At 51.2% G+C, this 19,973-nt stretch overlaps 1 protein-coding gene across 1 annotated transcript in view; it reads right to left on the bottom strand.

Annotated features, from left to right (window-relative positions):
• LOC119399996 (SUMO-conjugating enzyme UBC9) overlaps positions 1-19,973 on the bottom strand; it is a 562,334-nt gene that overhangs the window by 65,468 nt on the left and 476,893 nt on the right. The gene's annotated exons all lie outside the window — the stretch shown is intronic.

The raw sequence follows: 19,973 nt of genomic DNA on the forward strand, positions 1-19,973 counted from the left end.
ACAGGCGTACTTATGCATGGAATGAACAGCAATGTTTTTTTATGCCTTTTGCAATCAAAATAGTAAGCATACAGACGATCCGAGACACCGCTATGCGATAGGAATTGATGCGAATGACACGCTTTACCTTATCTAAAGGATTTTTGCGGCGACGCGAAGACGTATCTAGGACGAACACCGTGGCTTGAGTGCTATGTTTTACGTTTAAGCCTGAAAAAGTACGAAGATCGTGTGTTCAAGGTAGGCTCCTTGTTATGCTCCGATGCGATGAGCCAGGCGACCAGGAGAGTTGAAAACGCGCTTCAGCGTGTCATCCGGATATTTTGTTTTCTGACGTTTTGTCTGCCACTAACACAAAAACAGCAGCTGCGTTATATGTTGAACCTCAGTATCCACACAATTTTATTGGATTTGTAATAGAGTACCTCAACACCCTCTAATTTCCTACACAGTCCTGCTGAACTTGTAGGATGCGAGCGCTGTGTTCAAAAACAGAGCTCAAACATCCTTCACAGCTTGCTTGATGCACTGAAGCATGCAGCACATAATGTTGCTTTTTAGTTATGTTTTGACAGCCAAGCTGTTTAGCAAATCGTTCCTTGTGAGTCGATCATAGAAAATTATCATCATATCTTGACGGGTATGCGCCAATGTGAAACGGGTATGCGCCACAGAAATTGGGTAGATTCCACTACTCAACACAGGTCCACTAAAAATGAACGGAAGGCAACAGTTAGCCCAACAAGTGGCTGCAAAGCGAAGGCTGAGAGCCGAAGACCCGAGTACGTACAACGAAAGAATACTAGGGAATGGGAAAGGCAACGGCGAGAAGATCCCGAAGCGATGCAAGGCCTACGCTAACGACGACATGCTCGTACACCTATGAGAGGTGCAAGCGTTTGGTTTCAGCGCGAGTTTCTGTCTCTTGCGTTAGGACAACTGTGTCGTGTTTGTGGCTGTCTGTGATTTAACTCGAACCTCTCTGCGCTGAGAATCAACGTAGAAACAAGCTAGCATCACCTGGCTAAAGCCTCGATTTAGAAGCAACCTAGGAAAAACCTGCATCGAAACAACCTAGAAGCAACCAGACTAGTCTTCAGAATCGTCCAGTTTCGCTGTTTCAAGCCTCGCACGGCTTAGTGCAAGCTTCACCAATTAGTCTTTTTTTTTCACGACATCGATAAAACCTGTTAACAAAACAGGAGGCGAAATGCAAGAGGCCGTCGTACTGTGCGTTCTCAGTGCACCCCAGGTACGTGGCGTTATGTGACGTCATGTCGCGCCTAGCAATACAATCGATCGAGAAGAAAAAAGAACCTGGCTTTCGTCTTGGAGTCGTCTTAGGCGAATGCATTAAGGACAGTGTGACTCTAGCATTCAGGCACTGTTGTACTACGTCACGGCATTTGTCTACCACGTCTGATGATAACCACTTATATGTATTCAGAGTGCTTTTCATAAATTACAATTTTATTGATCCACTATAATATTATGTTAATTTGCTAGTGTCGAAAATAATCGCTGACGAGGTTATTCCAGAACACTTAACCGTACGACGCCCTTATTTTTGCATTATCGAGTGAAATACGGAGTGCTCCTGAGGTGATTTGCTCCATGAGATTTCCAATGAATCGAAATATTTCCAACTCTTCATGAGAGCCCCATAATTATTCAGGTGCTTGAATGTAAACGCAACTGGCTTCTCAAGTGTACTCCAGGATGTGAAATTAGCTGCTCCAGAGTGCTCCCAGATGCAAAATTGCCTGCTCGAAAGTGCTCCAAGATGGAAATTTTTGCTGCTCCAAAGTGCTCGAAAATGAAAATCTTGCTGCTCCAAATATTGCTCCAAATCGGCAGTCCTCGGTAGCATCACTGCTATATGAATCTCATGTAGTGGGAATGGTCTACGCAAAGCATGTAATATTGCGTGGCAGAAGCGTGGAATCGCGCCAGGCGTCAAAACGTTAATTGCGCAACGAGTGGGTGTTTTATGAAAGGGCCACTCATTACAAAGCGTAGATACACATTTGATCATCATCAGCAGCAAAATCATCAACAAAGTTAGTAGCTGCAGAGTCCTATATGCGTAGGTTCGCGTGTTGCCATACGGACGCGTAGTGGACCCTTCGCTGATTCGCAAAGGGAATCAGCGTAGCGGGCACCTCGCAACAGTACTTGCGGTAGGAATTTAGGTTGGTTTGAAACGGCCAATGTTATGCGCACAGACGTTCGTTTCCTTGCGGCACGGTTGAGGCATTCACCAAGAACCAAAGCTAGGCTAGCAGTTAAGAAGGCGATGCGCACAGGGCCTGATTACGCTATCGCGTTCTACTCTTGAAGGCGAAGCCAAGCGTCCTCCCTGACCCGGTACCGTTTTCCTGACCCGTTTCCCTGACCCGGTACCGACGCTCATGCTCTCTTCTTTTAGGGGCGAAGCACCTTAGGGTCTCGGCGTGCTCGTCGTGTCCTGTCGTGACGGTCCATTTCCTTGAGCGCAAGAGAGGGCGCAACCGCCTCAGCGCCCGCCATGTGACGAGAGAGAGCGCGAACGGCGCGCGTTTACTATGGAAACGCTCTTTCTGCAATCTGAACTACCACCTCGGAAGAAACGAGAAAGCGCCCTCGCCTGCGAGAGACAACGCCGACGCAGGCAGCGTCTGCTAGCGAGTTTCTTGATTAAAAAAAAGAAAAAAAAACCGACTGCTCGCGCTGCAGAACCGTTCACCGGCCACCGCATATATATCGCACTAAATCTTGACCTGCAATCTAGTGCCGGTGGGAAATTTCTCTTGTGCGTAGTTGAACAATAAAGATTCGCAGCGTGCACGTTAACTAAAAGCGCACTGCGGGTCTCTGTGTCTAATCTTTCTTCTGACACTCACTGCCCATTAGCAGTGATTTTGCTGTGGGAAACACCAGCGCAAATTGCATGCTTCGCCCCTGCACAGGTTTCACGTTAGTGGAACTGAAACACCGTATACGTGCTTCGCTCCTCCCCGATTTTTTTTTTAGAACATGACACAGAGCTGACACAGGATTTCCAACCGTAGCCGGTCACACACGCTGCAACTACAACCGAAATGTCTGTCCAGAAACTGTATATATAGTGCCTTTTGAATCTAGCGTACACTCCTTTAAAACATTCCATTTCAGCAGCATGGTACTCGCGTCTTTCTGCCGCATTCTCCGTTTCGCAGACACGCCTCGTCTTGCCTGGCTTCTTGCAGCCTTTTCGTCGATATCTTAATTGGTGTTTGGCGCCCGTGTGTTCCCTTCGCCTTTGGTGGACCGTCGCTGAGGTTTCCCAAATTGTGTGGTACATACACTTTTGCTGACGCACAGACAGGTTCAACAGCCACACCTGTGCCATCTGATGGTCCCCTATGCACCACTGACTTGCTGCATGACGCCAAAGTCTTTATCGTCTGTTGCATAGGCGTGCGCACAGGGGGGCCAGGGGGGGGGGGGGGGCTGCCCCTAATCATCTAAGAGGGGGGGGGGCGCGAAAAATCTGCTCCGTACATTGATTTAGTAGGGTGGGGGATCGCTGCGATGAACCTTTGCTCCCCTGATGGGGAGTATCCTGCGCACGCCTATTAGGGGCGTAGTCAGAATTTTTTCGGGGGAGGGGGGGTTCAGCCATGCTTTATGTATGTTTGTGCGTGAATTTGTATGTGTGCGTGTATATATACGCAAGCAAAATTGAAAAATTTCGGGGGGGGGGGGGAGGGGGTTGGACCTCCCCTTGGCTACGCCTCTGACGCATATGGTCTGTTGGGTTCATTAGCTTTTACCAGTGCCTCCTCTGCTTTTACATAACAAAGAAACGCGCGTGCCCTCGATCAATTCCCCTCAATTCGTTCAAAGTCTTATCTCGATGGAGGCGAAATGGTACAGAGGTCCGTGTGCTGTGCGATGAAGTGCACGTTAAAGAACACCACATGGTCAAAATTTCCGGAGCCTTCCACTAATTGGCCTCTCTCATAATCATATCGTGGTTTTGAGAGGTAAAAAAAAAAACCCAGATATTAATATTATTCTTATGATCATTATCGTTCAAAGTCTTTGTGGGGTTTGCTGAGGTCATCGATGCGATGTGGGGACAGTTCACGTCGCAGCGCAGGGCAACTGTTCGTCTCATAATAGCCGTTCCGACGTAAAATGGTGGTCCTCCAGGATACATGCCGTCGACCATGGCCGAAAAAAAAAATTGCTGTTGTTGGTGACAATACCACGTGGTCACACGCGGTAATCTGTTTGGCAGGTAGGCTTTATTATGGGGAAACTGAAGCAATCGCTCCGCGAAAGTCACGCTAGCTTTTGGTAGAAGTGCGCGCGCGTGACCACGCCCGTCGAATCGACGTTGCCGTTTACGTCACCATGCATTGACACTATCGTGCCGGAATTGTAAAAAAATGCATGACGGAATCCCGGCCAGACGGGATTCCGTCATGCCCTCGACTATAGTGCCGGATATAGAGCCCTTCGAGTGGCTGGAGCAGGCGCCAGCCATGCCCAAATTCACTCAACACCACGCAGGAGACTAATAATTCGGACAAAAGTATCTTTTATTAAAATTTCTAAATCGCGGCCTGAGTTCCTTCAGGTATTACTTGCAGCTTGTTTAAAGCTTTGTCGATGAAGCGACTGAAGCATGCACGGAATGAAACATGGTGATAAAAGATAAAAGCCACGGTGTTATTATAAGCTAGCCCGCTCCTTCCCAATACGAAAAGACGACGAACTTACGAAGATGGGCCGACAGACAAAATATATGATCCATTGCATCATGTCGTGGCCTGCGAATGAACATGAGAAAATGGGACATTGGATGGCATCGACTGTAATGAAAGTGGGGACAGAACAATAGTCCACAAAGAAGAATGCCCCCGTTCGAACGCCACATCCGCAAAATCGCAGTGAACATTCATGGAAGCGCATTTTCATATCCATTCACGGCAGTCCTTGTTCAGCGCACATATGCAGCCCGAAGCATAACAATCGATGGCGAAATCGAGCTATTGTGCTGGCCACTGTCAGCAACAGGGAAAACCAAAACTACGGCAAGTAATGTGTCTAACCGTAGTTCGTATCTGACGACTGCGTATACTTGTAACGGAGCACGGCGACATTCGACGACGTGGCGCTGCGGAGGGCACCGCGGGTTAAACGGGGTCCCAGCCCGCCATCACGTCCGTCAACTTGAGGTACTGACGAACGTGCTTCCAGCAGTAGTAGTTCAGTTTGTCCATCTGCGTGCGGTCGTCTTCCTCTCGGTAGTCCCAGACGACCTCTCGCTTGACGACGCCAGTCATCCTCATGAACTCGTGCAAGTCGATGCAGCGCAGATGCCGCGTGACGCCTGCGATCTTGTTCCTGGCTTCGGCGTCTCCGGGCAGCGCCGCGTCCCGTTGAACGTTCTCGACCAGCTTGGGGTGCTTCGAAACGAACTCCAGGGCGGAAGCGCCGTAGCGGTCGCGCTCGCCCATCACGAACCTGCTTGCCCTATCGACGAGGCCGCAGTTGCGACGGACGACGTCCTGGGCTCCGCACATGTCGGGGTCAGGCTTCACGCAGACCGGAACTTCCAGGAGGAGTAGGCTGTAGTTCCTCCTGAACGGAGGCCCAAGTCGACGCGCGAAGTGTCCCGGGGAACTGACGTGCTTGAGAGATAGTTCGTAAAGGCATCGGCTGTTCAAGGTGGCGTACTCGGCGAACATTCTGCAGTCATCGTCGGATAACGTTATCCTCGAGAACAGCTGGAGCTTGGTTATGTAGAGATTAGAACATAGCGCTTTGTACAACAGCTGTAAAGCTTGGGTCACGGACTCGTCGATGTCATCGTCGTCCATTGCGACCTGTTCGTCGTCAGAGTCATACGAGGAACCAGTCTCGATTCTCAGCTTGATTTCCTTGAGCGTAGAGGCGCCTTCTATATAAGCGGCCAACGAATCGAAAGTGGGCGAGTTGCAGGTATGAAGTAGCAACCGGAGTGACGTCACGTTGTGGCAAGTCGCCAGGGTTTCGAAGACGTTTCGCAGAACACTCTCGATTTGGATAAGAAACTGCGAACTGACCGTGACGGCCGTCACTTCGGGACAGAGAGGAAGTATCAAGGGGTCTCCAAATTCGACCATGTGGTCCTTGATGCAGACCCGGTCACCGAGGCCCCTGTTGCGGATGGCTTCGCAAGCCGCCTTCAGACATCCGTCGTCGAGAAGGTTTCGCAAGGAAAGGGCTACAAGAGTGACATCGTTTCGCGCGAGCGCGACCAGAAGGCGGATGCAGTGTTTGGTGCGGCACCAGGACACGTCCAGGTCCAAGTTGCGTAGTACGCGGTTTTCCCGCAGCACCGAACGCCACGAGCGAAGTCTGGGCACCTCGCCTTCCTCGAACGGGGGGAGGACATCCGTTTCGCCATGGATGTGCCGGAGTAGCAAGCTCACAGTGCGAAGGGACCCGCTCTGAAACACGATCGTCGCGAACATCGCGCACAGTTCTTTTCTCGACGGCCACTGCACGTACAGTTCTTCCAGCGTCGTCATCGAGGATATTGTTCCGGCCAGGGACCGCAAGCGACCGATACCGCACAATGGGACGAACGTTCTAAGAGCGAGCTTTTTAAGCGTGGCATTTTTCTTCCTAAGATATCGCTCAAACGGGAACACGTACGGGTCGTCTCCGGGGCTCCAGGCAAAGACGTCGTGTCCGACGGCCAGTTCAGTGACTGTCTCGTTCTCCAAAAGGGCTGTGCTCAGCATGTTGACACCCGATGGGGTCATTACAAGCTCGGCGACATCCAGCGACGTTAACGTAGCGCCACTGCCTCTTAGTAACAAGCGCGGGATTATGGGCGTGTCTAATAAGTCGTTTGGAAAAATATAACCGGGGACCCCGACCGAGGCCTGCGCCGGCCAATGGGGGTGCGCCTCTCGTTCGTCCTGAAGTTCGGTGCCTCGGACGGTTAGCTGTCGGAGACTCGACGACGATTCGAGTGCTTCGATCACCATGGCCGAATTGGCCACGCCGCAGTTCATCTCTGCGGAGACGATGCACCGGTGCACTCGAAGCAGGCAGCGCAAATAGGAGACAGCGAGTTCTTCGTTGTGGGCACACACGTTGCATTGCCGATACTTTTGGCAGGTTCCCGGCACTGTGGCGACGACCAAGTCCCCAAGCTGCTCGCCAGCGTCGAGTTCTCTGAGCTGCAGGCCCACGTTCCACAGGACGTGGTTGAGGTCCGTCAGGTGACTCAGCAGGTGACAGACTCGCGTCTGGCCCCGCGTGCACGAGAACAGGATGACCTCGGCACAAGGGCCGTCGTCGTCGGTAGAAAACAAATAGCTCGGCGGAGCTGCCGATGTTCCCGCCATGGCAGCCACGAAATAAGTGAGTCCAGGCTGTGGATGGTTGATACAGTTGATATAGGCATCTGCCGCTCCTTCGCTCGTTGGGCCTTTACACGCATGCGCAGACCATGATCTCGGGAGCGTTGATGGCTATAGTTCGAAACGTTGTCCCACTTCGTGTGTTCTCTGGGTGTGTGCACTGAAGAGCGAATATGCGCACTGGATGTGCGCACGTTCGATTCGATGCGCTCCGTCAACCGTAATCTGGACCGACATGATCTGGGCAACTACGCTGTAGCGTCAAAGGGCGCCTTAACCACTGCGAATTCAAAGAGAGTGGTTTCTGTGGGTACGAGGGGGGCAGAAGGGGGTGTTCTTCCTCTAATCACCTAAGGGGGGGGGGGGCGGTCTTCCCAATACGTTAAATCAGTAGGACCTGTCCCATCAGTGTATCAAGGGCAGGGTTATGGCCATGCAGCTCTTTTTTGACGATAATGGCGGCCAAAGACAATTGATGTGTCTGTACAAGAACTGTTTACTTCCCATGTTTATTTCAAGAAAACCATGCAGGGACCCAAGGCAGGCAATTGTGAGAAGCACGGCATCGCTTCATTTAAATTTTTAAAAATCCGTTGTGAAGCATGTTGTCCTTTGGACTCGACCAATGCGGCGTGGGGGTCGCCGAGATTAAACATTCCTCCCCCTGACGGGGAACCCTGCTCACGCCTATGGCTGACGTCACTGCCTTGGCAGTGCATATTTGGGCGGTAGCACTTCCATAGTTCTACTCAAGATACACAGAGACTCGTAGTGGGGCGTAAGCAGGTCGTCGCTTGAAATCTATTCCCACAGTGCGTGGCATCCACCGAAATTTCGTCATCTCTATTTGTCTTGTCCAGAAGTGGTGGATAAGTAAAACAGTCTTGATAATGCATCAGCTGTAGCTAGAATTTACAATCAATAAAAAAAAGGTCAACAGAGACAAACGGCACACAGGCGTGTAGTTGCAGGAACAGCGCATGCATCGTGTGTCGTTACTTCGCTGTCCTCGTCGTGTAAGCACAGTTTCTCCCTTTCGTGAGGCAGGGACATTTGAAAGCACGTAACGGAAACTCAGAATTTGCGACGGCATGATGAAGCATTGAATGCTTCACCACTTATATCCGTGTTCGTAGCGCTGCATACCTACAACATTTTAAATCTTAAGTTCGAACAGCGGGGCTGAACGCGGACGGGAAAAAAACACGTACACACACAGGCTGACTTTAACCTGGGAATGGCTTATTTTCGTGTAATCAAATATAAATGTATACGTGAACAGGTGAAAATAAAACAAGAAAGATTTTGGGTCCTTGCCTGCGTCTTTATCTACCACCTTACTTGTTTTATTTTCACGTGTTCGCGTGTTCATACAGTAAGTCACGTGCCCATGGAAATAAACATTTTCAGTTGAATGTCAGCGCGCATGTTGTTTACCGCAACGTTTGTTTACCGTGAGAGTTCAGTCACGCTGTTCGAACGTATTATGATCGACAAGGAACTAGCCAGCGAAAGCTATCTGGCCAACTTAATATCTGTATTGGCTGGTGGATATACGTGGTTTTCTGTATAATACGGCAACTGCTGTGGTGGTGGGCGGTAAAACCAAGGTTGTCGTACGACAGCTCAGTTTTGCAGCTCATGGCGCCAGCCGTGTATAAATATATTCAAGAAGACTGTATATCAATAATAGAGAAAACGGATATTTTATTAAAACTTGTAAAGTGCGGCCTGTCCCTTCAGGCATTACTAGCAGCTTATTCCAAGCTTTGTCGATGAAGCCGCTGAAGCATGCAGGGGATGAAACATGACGATGACGATAAAACCATTCGGTGCAGATAAGCTTGCGCTCCTTCCATGCGGAAAGACAAGCCACTTGCGAAGATGGACGGGCGGGCAAAATGAATTTCTTCCATAAAAGTTTAGAGGATGGCCCCCTCGCGTTGTGCCGTGGCCAGCACTTGAGAAAAGAGGACATTATTGCGTGGCATTAATTGAACGCAATGGAAGTGGAGGCAGAACAGCTCTACAGCATAGTCCACAAATAGAACATTCCCATTTGGACGCCACATCCGCAAAATCTGTGAAATTTCACGCAAGCGCGTTTTCGCATTCACTGACAGCCGTCCCTGTTCAGCGCACTTGCGCAACCCGATGCATTACACTCGATTGCGAAATTGCGCTCTTGTGCTGGCCACTGTCGGCAACAAACAGGTCCCTCCGGTATGTACGAAAAGGAAAACCAAAACTGCGGCAAATAATGTTTCTTATACTAAGTAATAATAAGTGGGTATCTAACGACCGGGTACACCTGTAATGGGGCACGGCGTGGTATTCGACACCGTGGTGGTGCGTAGCGCAACGCCCGGTCAAACGAGATCCCAGTCTAACACCACGTCTCTCAACTTGAGGTACTGGCGAATGTGCGTCCAACAGTAAAAGTTCAGTTTGTCGAACTGCGTGTCGTCGTCTTGCTCTCGGTAGTCGCACACGACCTGTCGCTCGACGACACCTGTCATCCTCATGAACTCGTGCATGTCGATCCGACGCAGAAGCCGCGAGACGTCTGTGATCTTGTTCCTGGCTTCGGCATCTCCGGGCAGCGCCGCTTCGCGTCGGACATTCTCGACCAGCTTGGGGTGCTCCGAAACGAACTCCAGGGCGGAGGCGCCGTAGCGGTCGCGCTCGCCCATCACGAACTTGGTCGCACTCTCGACGAGGCCGCAGTTTCGACGGACGACGTCCTGTGCGCCGTACATGTCGGGGTCGGGCTTCAGGCAGACCGGAACTTCCAGGAAGAGTAGGCTGTAGTTCCTCCTGAACGGAGGCACAAGTCGCCGCGCGAAGTGTCCCGGAAAACTGACGTGCTTCATGGACAGTTCGTAAAGGCGTCCGTTGTTCAGAGTTGCGTACTCCGCGAACATTCGGCAGTCGTCTTCGGATAACGTTATCCTCGAGAACAGATGGAGCTTGGTGATGTAGAGATTCGAACACAGCGCTTTGTACAACAGCTGTAAAGCTTGGGTTACGGACGCGTCGACGTCACCGACGTCCATTGCGACCTCTTCGTCGTCAGGCTCATGTATGGAACCAGTGTAGATTCTCAGCTTGATTTCCTTGAGCGTAGAGGCGCCTCTTATATAAGTGGCCAACAAACGGAAAGTGCGCGATGTAGAAGAGTGAAGTAGTAACTGGAGTGACGTCACGTGATGGCAAGTCGCCAGGGCTTTGAAGACGTTTCGCAGAACACGCACGATTTGGCTAAGATATCGAGAACTAACCGTGACGGCCGTCACTTCGGGACAGAGAGGAAGTATCGGGGCGTGTCCGAATGCGACCAAGTGGTCATTGATGCAGACCCGGTCACCGAGGCCCCGGTTGCGGATGGTTTCGCAAACCGCCTTCAGGCAACCCTCGTCTAGAAGGTTTCTTAAGGACACGGTTTGAAGGCTGCCGCGGTTTAGCGCCAGTGCGTTGAGAAGGCGGAGACAGTGTTCGGTGAGGCACCAGGACACGTCGAGGTCCAAGTTGCGTAGTACGCGGTTGTGCCGCAGCACGGAAGGCCACGATTGAAGTGTGGGCCGCCCACTTTCGTCGGATGCGGTGAAGACGACCGTTCCGTAACCGACGTCACGAAGTAGCAGTCTCACGCTGCGAAGGGACCTGCTTTGGAACACCGCGGTCGCGAACACCGCGCACAGTTGCGGCGTCGATGGCCACTGCGCGTGCAGTTCTTCCAGCGTCGAGATCGAAGATATTGCTTGGGCCAGAGCCCGCATGTGACTGATACAGAACAAGGGGATGGACGTTTTCAGAGCGAGCTTTTTAAGCGTTGCATTTTTCTTCTTAAGATATCGCTCAAACGGGAACGCATACGGATCGTCTCTGGGGCGCCTGGCAAAGACATCGTAACCGACGACCAGTTCGGCGACCGTCTCGTTCTCCATAAGGGCTGTGATCAGCATATCGACGCCCGAGGGGGTCATTGCAAGCTCAGCGACGTCCAGCGACGTTAATGCAGTGTCACTATCTCTTTGCAACAAGAGCGAAATTACGGGTGTGGCCAAACTGTCGTTCGGGTAGACGTAACCGGAGGCCAGGTGCCCGACCGACACCGGCCCACGTAGGCGCGCCTCCCGTTCGTCCTGAAGCTCGGTGCCTCGGACGGTTAGCCGTCGGAGACTCGACGAAGATGCGAGGGCTTCGATCACCATGGCCGAATTGGCCACGCCGCAGTTCATCTCTGCGGAGAAGATGCACCGGTGCACTCGAAGCAGGCAGCGCAAATAGGAGACGGCGAGTTCTTCGTTGTGAGCGCATACGTCGCAAAGCGGAAACTCGGCGCAGGTTCCCGGTACTGTCACGACGACCAAGTTCCCGGGCTGCTTGCGATCGTCGTCTTCCCTGAGCTGCAGGCCAATGTTCCACAGGGCTGCGTTGAAGTCTGTGAGGTAGCTCAGCAGGTGACATACTCGCGTCTGGCCCCGCGTGCACTTGAGAAGGATGGCCTCGAGGCAAGCGCCATAGTCGTCAGTGGAAAACGAAGACCTGGCCAGGACTGCCGATGCTCCCGCCATGGTTGCAGCTTGAGAACTGATGGCTTGGCCGTGGATCATTGATATGGGTATCTCGAGTTGCCACTCCCTCGCTCGTTGATCCTTTATACGCATGCGCAGACTGTACTATTGAAAGCGCTGATGACTGCATTTTGAAACGTTGTCCCACCTAATGTGTATCCCGCGCGTGAGCACAGAAGTGTTTGCAGGCGACATTGCGTTCCAAGTCGACGCGCTCCGTTAATAGCAATCTGGACGCACATGATGCGGGGCGCTGCAGTTTATAGGGCCCCTAAACAACTCCGAGTTCAAAGAGGAGAGAGCGGTTGCCCACTCGCCTTCATTACCCGTCCTACACGCGCTATCTACCCCTCGCCACTTATTTCTTCAAAAACGCGTGGAAAATGGCAGCACTAAGCGTTTAGGCTATCAGTATTTCGCACTTCTCGGCTACACACTGTAATATCCGCATGCGCCGTCTAAAACGTGTCAGACGAAGTGTAAATCAGTTGATGGCGCACGTCAGTCATACGATGCATGAAAGAACGGCAGTGCGACTGTACCGCAAAGCAAGGTTCCAGAAAATTCACGACTGATATCTCTTGTTATATGACCAATCGAGAGCTTAGTTCCTCATGACGTCACGTATACAGCCTGCTGGCGTCAAGAGTTACGCCGAAAAGACGGGAAATGCCAGGACAGAATAAAGCGCTCATTTGTATTTTCACAGGTTGCTTACGGTCTCTTGAAGGATGCCCATGCAAAACTTGCGGTAAGGTCTAGTGCTAGTCTTTGACCAGAACATCGTCTTTACGCGTTCACGGCCAGACAGGCACTTTGAAAATATGCTGAGTAGTTATGGCACACCACCCTTCCTGGCCATTCGGATGCCATGCGTCGAGAGTGATGTTACCAGAAAAATTATCCTCCATATGTTCAGCAAACTTTTCGAGATGGACGTCGTAGCTCACTGGAACCCGTCAGTGAAACGGGTCAAGCACTGGCACTGGCAAAAGGGCGATGCTTATGCAACGCCAGGCTGGAAGCTTTCCTTTGCATTGAAATGCTGGCGCTGGCAAGACGTCATGCGTGACGTTTCAGCTCAGATCACGTGACTTTGCCGCATGTGACGGCGACCAGTAGTTCCGCTAGATTGACCTAGAATACTCTTAGATATGAATGATGGGACGAAGGCAAATTTCGAGGGTTTGTTTTTCTTTGTTAGGTGCAATATTGCGAACGAACAGACAATAATGCCAAGTAAATTATAATTAATGTTATTTCTAAAAATCATGTTGTAAATGTAAAGAAAGTAAAGTGGACGGAAAGAGAACTTGCCGCTGGCAGGGACCGAACATTCGAAGGTTGCAGGTTCGGTCCCTGCCAGCGGCAATTTATCTTTTCGTCCGCTTTACTTTCTCCACATTTATATCACGACATTTAGAAACAACATCACCTATACTTTCCTTGGCATTATTCTGTGTTAGTCCTCATTATTATTGTGTCTAGAATGCTCTATGCACTCAAAACTGGGTCTAACGAACCCCGATTTTACGAATTTCCCGATCTAACGAAGACATTTCCATTCACGGGTAGGTACCCATAGCATTCAATGTTTTCATCCACTCGAATTAGCGAAGCTTTCGTGGCACTGAACTCATTGGCATTGTAAAGTATGATGCTCACCAAGCGAGCTGTCAAAACAACCGAAGTGACATTCGAATCAGCGAACACGTTGAGTGATCAGGCTTCAATACTCTCGAAATTGAGACACGCCGCTGCAGGAAACATGCATGGTCGAAGTGGGCATGAAGCATTTTTTTGCGCCCATCATGCTGTTAAAAGAGGCTGTAAAAAATCCAAGGTGGCATTAAACTTGCGATCTCAGACGTTATTCATCCGATACAAATCTCGGCAAAAGTGAAACTCCCATGAGACTGTACACTGCGCATTGCAATGCTGCCAGCGATTTTGCAGGGCAGACGTAAATTCGTGTTCTTCACACCGAGCTCATAATAAGTTTAAAGCCTCACGACAAACTTGGCATCCAGGCAATCGAAACTCGAGCGCGATACAAACGCACGCGAAAGCGTTGTGGTTGTTTGCTGACAGCTCCGAGCAGACACGACGGCCGGAAGGAAGGTGCGTTTTTCCGGTAACATAATTTCAGAACATAATTACAGACATGCACGCAGCGCGCGCAGAGACACCATCGCCCATGACGACCTGCTCGGTCCCGCAAAGGTGGTCTATCAACCGCTCACATCTGGTCAGATTGAAACCGTGAAAATGTTTTTTCCATCTCTGATATCTTTTTGAACCTTCAGAGGGAGCGACACGTTAGGCTGCACGTGTACGGCGACCAGTCCACAGCGCGTGCAGGAGGGGGGCGGGTGGCTCAGCGACCGGTTTTTGCATGATTGGTGGCCAAACGCGCGCGCGGCAGCGCCCCCTGCACGATCTTTGGAAGCTGAAAATCGACCAGATAATCGGCCAGCAAGAGAATATTCTGAACAAGGTCATGGCCAATGCAGCACACCCACCGCTTGTACTTTACAAATGGATCGGAGGCAGACATGCGATTCTTCGCATGTCCGCGATTCTTCACATCATCAGCTTTCTCGTAAGGAACGTGGAACATCTAACAGCTTTAGCACGACTACATTAGAACTTTAAGAAATTTGCTACAGCCTAATAATGAAACATAATAAAGCACTCGCGAATTATGTTAGTCAAAGTGGCCCCTTTTCGAGTGGTCTAAAAGAGGTCGACCATCACGCGCGATAGCGACTGCATTGAAGTTTTACCGAAAACGGATACAACTATACGAATATGATGAAATAATGACTAACGCTGGAGTTTCTGTCCATCCAACGATTCTCTATTCTCGAGCCATTCCACACCTAATCCCGAATATGACCGAGAGCCGCCCTGTTGCCTGAAATGAAGGTTTCATTCATTCATTCATTCATTCATTCATTCATTCATTCATTCATTCATTCATTCAGGTTGTCACAAGAGGCCCATGCCGTGCTGTCGACGCTCACGAGCTATCGGGCAAAAAAAGATTACAAATTTCTGTCTTTAAGTACATATCGTCACCTTTATTGCTCAGCTGCAGGACGCGCAGTCCGGAATAGTTTGAACACACCACACGAGATCCATATAACTAAGATATGCTTCACGCGTTCGGGCAGGGTGCAGCAAGCTGCAATGCGTCTGCTATCATAGATTCGGCCACCGTCTCCGTAACCCCCGCTTCCAGCGCAATCGTCTTCGCCAGCTTGGGGTGTTTGGCAACAAGCGGTAGCACGTCTCTGCCGTACGGGTCGCCACCGGGGTATAGGATCACGAAACGGCTCGCCAGCATCACGTAATGTCTGTTGCGACGGGTGACGTCGTGTAGTGTGGCCGTCTCGAAGTCCAGTTTGGCATCACGGTCCGGTAGAGTCACGACGAGCAGGCTGTGGTTGCGCGTCACTCCGGGACACAGGCACCACAGAAGCATCGAGTAAGACGAGCTCTCCAGTGCTTCCATAGACAGCTCGCAGAGCACCCAGCTGTCCAGCACAGAATCGGCGATGAACTGGCAACAGGTGGCGTTCAAGTACTCCACGTGCAGCTTCAGCCTGGTCAAGTTACGATTCGACGTCACTGCTTTGATAAGCCGGTTCTGACACGCGACGCGGCTCTCGTCTTCTTCCTCGTGGGAGTCCTTCACGTACAGCTCCATGTCGCGCACCGTTGGGGCGAGTACCAACATGACGTCGGCAGTGGCGCTGTACAGGGCCTCGTCGTAACTGTCGAACCGTAAGCGAAGTGATGTGACAGCACACGGCCAGTTCTCGGATGGCTCCGCAGAGGGACGGCAGGTCGTGAAAGTGCGAAGAACTGATCGTGACGACACTGGCCTCCGGGTACGACCGAAGTAATTTCACGTCCGCGGGTCCCACGTGGTGGTCTTCGACGATCACTTTGCGTGAGGGGTCGTGTTGCCGTATGGTGGCATAGAGCGCCTGAAGACAGCCGTCGTCGGCGACGTTCCGCACCGTCACTGCATCGACAGGAGCGTTCGCTATCGCGCCGATGAACAGGCGGCAGTCCTCGAGGGGGCAGAGCGAGAGGCCAACGGCGAGCCTCCGCAAGTAGCAGTGCCTTTTCAAGCCCGAAGCCCACGATGCCATTACGCTCGCCTCCGAGGCCAGCAGGTGCGGCTGGTGAGCCCCTTGGTCGCAGCAGGGCCGGCACCGCACGTCCAGAACGCGCAGGCTGGCATTCGAGCCGAGGACTCTGCCGAAGAGCCCGATGTCCGCAGTCCTGCGCAGCCATCTCGCCTCGAGTTCCTCCAGCGATGTCATTTCGCAAATGGCCTTAAAGGAGTACTGACATGAATTTAAAAATTTTTCGGGTTGTTGCTCGAAATGAAAGCACGGGTGTCGAGAACCCTAAAAAGAGTGTCGTGGTGCCTGGGGAGGCATTGCATATATTTTTAATACCGCTTCTTTCAATGAGCAGTTTCGGTTTCGGTTTCGAGAGGGCGGCTTCATAGTGACCTGTCAAGTCTGCCCGTGACGTCACGGGCAGACTGCAACCCACGAAATATGCACCTGCTGTCTTTTGCTGTCAGTCGAACGTGGTTCATGATGAGTGAACTGTCGTCCAGTGCCTCCGACAGCGATTTCTGTGATTTAGGCTGCATGCAGAACCCAGATTTCGCAAACCAAGTAAGCTGACTTGAAACGTCATAGGGCTCTCCATGCGGTGAAGCTGCCTTGCAGATGCTGGGAGATGAAAACTTTAAAATCAAACTTAAATATTTATACGTGTTTCCCGGATGCGGTGTGGGAACAGCGTTAACACTACATGCCAAGGAAACCAAAAACGTCCGTTTTGCTGCACTTCAAAATCGTGTCAGTACTCCTTTAAGCAAGGTGGCCAACAGCTCCCAACTATCGCATTCATCGTTCATGTCGTACGCGTCGAGGTGCAATCTTCTCATCGGTGACTCCTTTTGCATCAGATACCAGGCAAAGTGCTCGGACGACGTGAACTCGGGACCCGATGCGAATATGTAGGAAGCCACCGCCAAGTCGGTGAGGGTTTTGTTCTTCGGTAGCGCATCGACTATCGCTTCGGCGACCGCTGCTTCTACAGCCAAGCCTGTGAGGTCGAGAGCCGTAATTCTGAATTCCCGCTGTTCCAGGAGGGCGAGCAGAAGCGACGCCTCGACATTCAGACGTTAGACGCCGTCGATGAATCGCAGCTCCACTCCAGCGTCGACGACCACCCGCTTGAGGTAATGTCGGCGCCGCGTAACGGTCATCGGTGGAAACATTGCGCATGCGCATCATGCGTTCTACGAAATACTCTTTCCACCGCGCGCACACAAGCGTATCCCCAACAAGCATATCTATGACGCAGTGCGCGTGGTGGAAAGAGTGTATCGCAAAGCACATGCTGCGCATGTGCAATGTTTCCAACGATGGCTGTTACGCGGCGCTGATAGTGCCGTCGTCCACGCGCTCGCGTGTTCACCCTAACAGTGCTCACCGCTGTACTCGACCATTACACCGATGCCGAACGGCCGCTCGTCCGGGTCCACGACGATAGTAGGCCTCTTGAAAGTTGGCATGCGCTCTAGGCCGACGAACACGGTGCTGTGTTTGGCAATCACGTCGAACAACTCGAGGGAGACGAGGCAGTGGTGCTTCTGGAACAGAAAGCGCAGCAGAGCCAGCGCCACGAGCCCCGATTTAGTCATGTAATGTTGCCTCAGAAATCCGCTGCGTAGTTTACGGACTACGTCGACTGCCACGCGGGTGTCGCGTGGGTTGCCGCGTAAGTCGCCTACGTAATGCTGAATCTGAAGGCCCACGCACCACAGTGCTTTGTTGCAGTCTTCGACAGCACTCTCCGTAAAGCCGCACGGGCAATCAGAGCTTTGAGCGCAGGGCGGCACGAGCCTGCGGGCGATGCTGTAACACTTTCTGGCGGTTTCGAAGACCATTTGATTTCGTACGAGTGCAGGGCCGAAGACACACTCTGCCATGACGTCAATCAGTTACACGGGATAAAAGATCGATGATGATTGGTATTCTCGGCTCCCTTGTTCAATATGTCACCGCTCTGGTTGCGTTTCTGGTATGAATAACTGCCGGAAAACGTGAACAGTTCTTCCACCAGAGCGGCCGAGCCGCGGCGGGACACTCGCCTTCAACGGATTCCATATCGCCAAGCGTCCCCTTTGACCATTTGATATTGTTATACGAGCTGCTTTTTTCACGGTACTTAGTGACATGCGTTAACTGAAACAGACAGATGCACGTTACGTCACGGAAGCAGCTTCTTATCGTGCTGGTAGCCGTATATAGTACCCAAGTCGACGCCAGTACGCAATATCACAGTCCTATCTCGCGTTGGGCTTGATATGCCACTAGCTTCTGGATGGGTTATCGCTTCTTGTCTCCCGTAGTAAAACGTGCTGTCACGCATCTACGCTTACTTTTCACGCGCTTACGCTGCTTCTCGATGTTGTAGTAAGCCGAGATGGCGGCTACGAGGACGTCGAGTTGCGAGGGACTATGATATGTTCATCCATAGTCCCTCAATACTTGTTCATCTTACGGACCTCAGTTTGTCAGTGTAACTAAGGGTATAGATAGCTCAATATGGATAGTCAGTCACAACACCGAACTGCAATCGCACATTTCAACTCGCAATTTCGGTTTCAAACCCATGCATGAAGGGAAAAAATACTCACCCCATTTCCAACCAATGTGAAATCTGCAGAAATAGTAGAGCTTCGGCTCTCCTGTGTTTCCTTCGTGATTTTAACGCGATAGCGTTCAAGAGCCCGCTCCGCAGAGCGGGATCTTGAACGCAAGGCTTGGGCTTTCGTGATGAGCGAAAAATCATCATGTTGTCCGTGACCGAAAAATCAAGAAATATGCAAATAAAATAAATATTACATTCTTGGGTTCGAGTGAGAATCGAACCCCGGCAGTTTGCGTGGAAAGCAGGTGTTCTACCACAGAGCACGCTATTGCTTGAAACTGTCCCAGAAAAAAAAAAAGCTTTATATGAATGTCAGTTGAAGGAGTCTCCTCAACGCATGTAGTGTTGCTTGGCAGAAACGTAGACTCGCGCCAGGCGTGAAAACATGTGAATTGCCCAGCGAGTGGGTGTTTTAAAGTCCGACCCATTTCAAAGCGCTCAGACATATCTAATTGTCATCAGCTACAACAGCATCAACAAAGTTAGCAGTTGCGTATAGGTTATTCGCGTGTTGCTTTACGGTCGCGTAGTGGGCACTGATTCGCTGATTCGCAAAAGGAATAATCATGGCGTAGTGGGAACTTAAACAATTGTTCGTTTCCTTACGGCACGGTTGATGCATGCACCGAGAACCGATGCCAGACTAGCAATTGAGAAGGCGGTGCGCACGGGGCCCGATTACGCCATCGCGTTCTACTCTCGAAGGCGAAGCTCAAGCATCACAAAAAAAATTTTTTTTTGCCTTGTATGGCCTTGTATGGTATAGCATATCAAGGTGGTGGTAAAGAAAAGTGAGCATAAGGAGGAGTGATGCGAGAAGGAGATTCTTTATTTGGGAAAATTAGGTGAATAGTGGGGGTAAATGACGCAGTAACTCAGGCGAGGACACCACAACCGCGACACCTGGGGGGAAAGGGGAGAAAAGTATAGGAGAAGTTAGAGTTAGAGTGGAGGAGGAGGCCTGGGGGAGTTAAACACATCACTGGGGGGAGAGGGGGAAAGGGAATAAGGAGGTAAAGGAGGGGGGAGAGGGTAAAGCATATCATAGTAGTGTATAGTATAGCAAGGGGTGGGAAAGGGAAGTGAAGGTGAGGAGGAGGGTGAATTGGAGCGGAAGGCCACCAGCCCCGCTCTTTCCTCAGTCTTCGCACGACTAGTGCGTACTCTTTTCTGTCACATTATTCGCCATCAGTTTGCAGCTCCGGGTGGAAGGGGGGGGGGGCAATTCTGGCATGCTTAAGACTAACTGAGAGTG

This window comes from Rhipicephalus sanguineus, chromosome 7 (genome assembly GCF_013339695.2).
Source record: "Rhipicephalus sanguineus isolate Rsan-2018 chromosome 7, BIME_Rsan_1.4, whole genome shotgun sequence".
NCBI classification, from domain to species: Eukaryota; Metazoa; Arthropoda; class Arachnida; order Ixodida; family Ixodidae; genus Rhipicephalus; species Rhipicephalus sanguineus.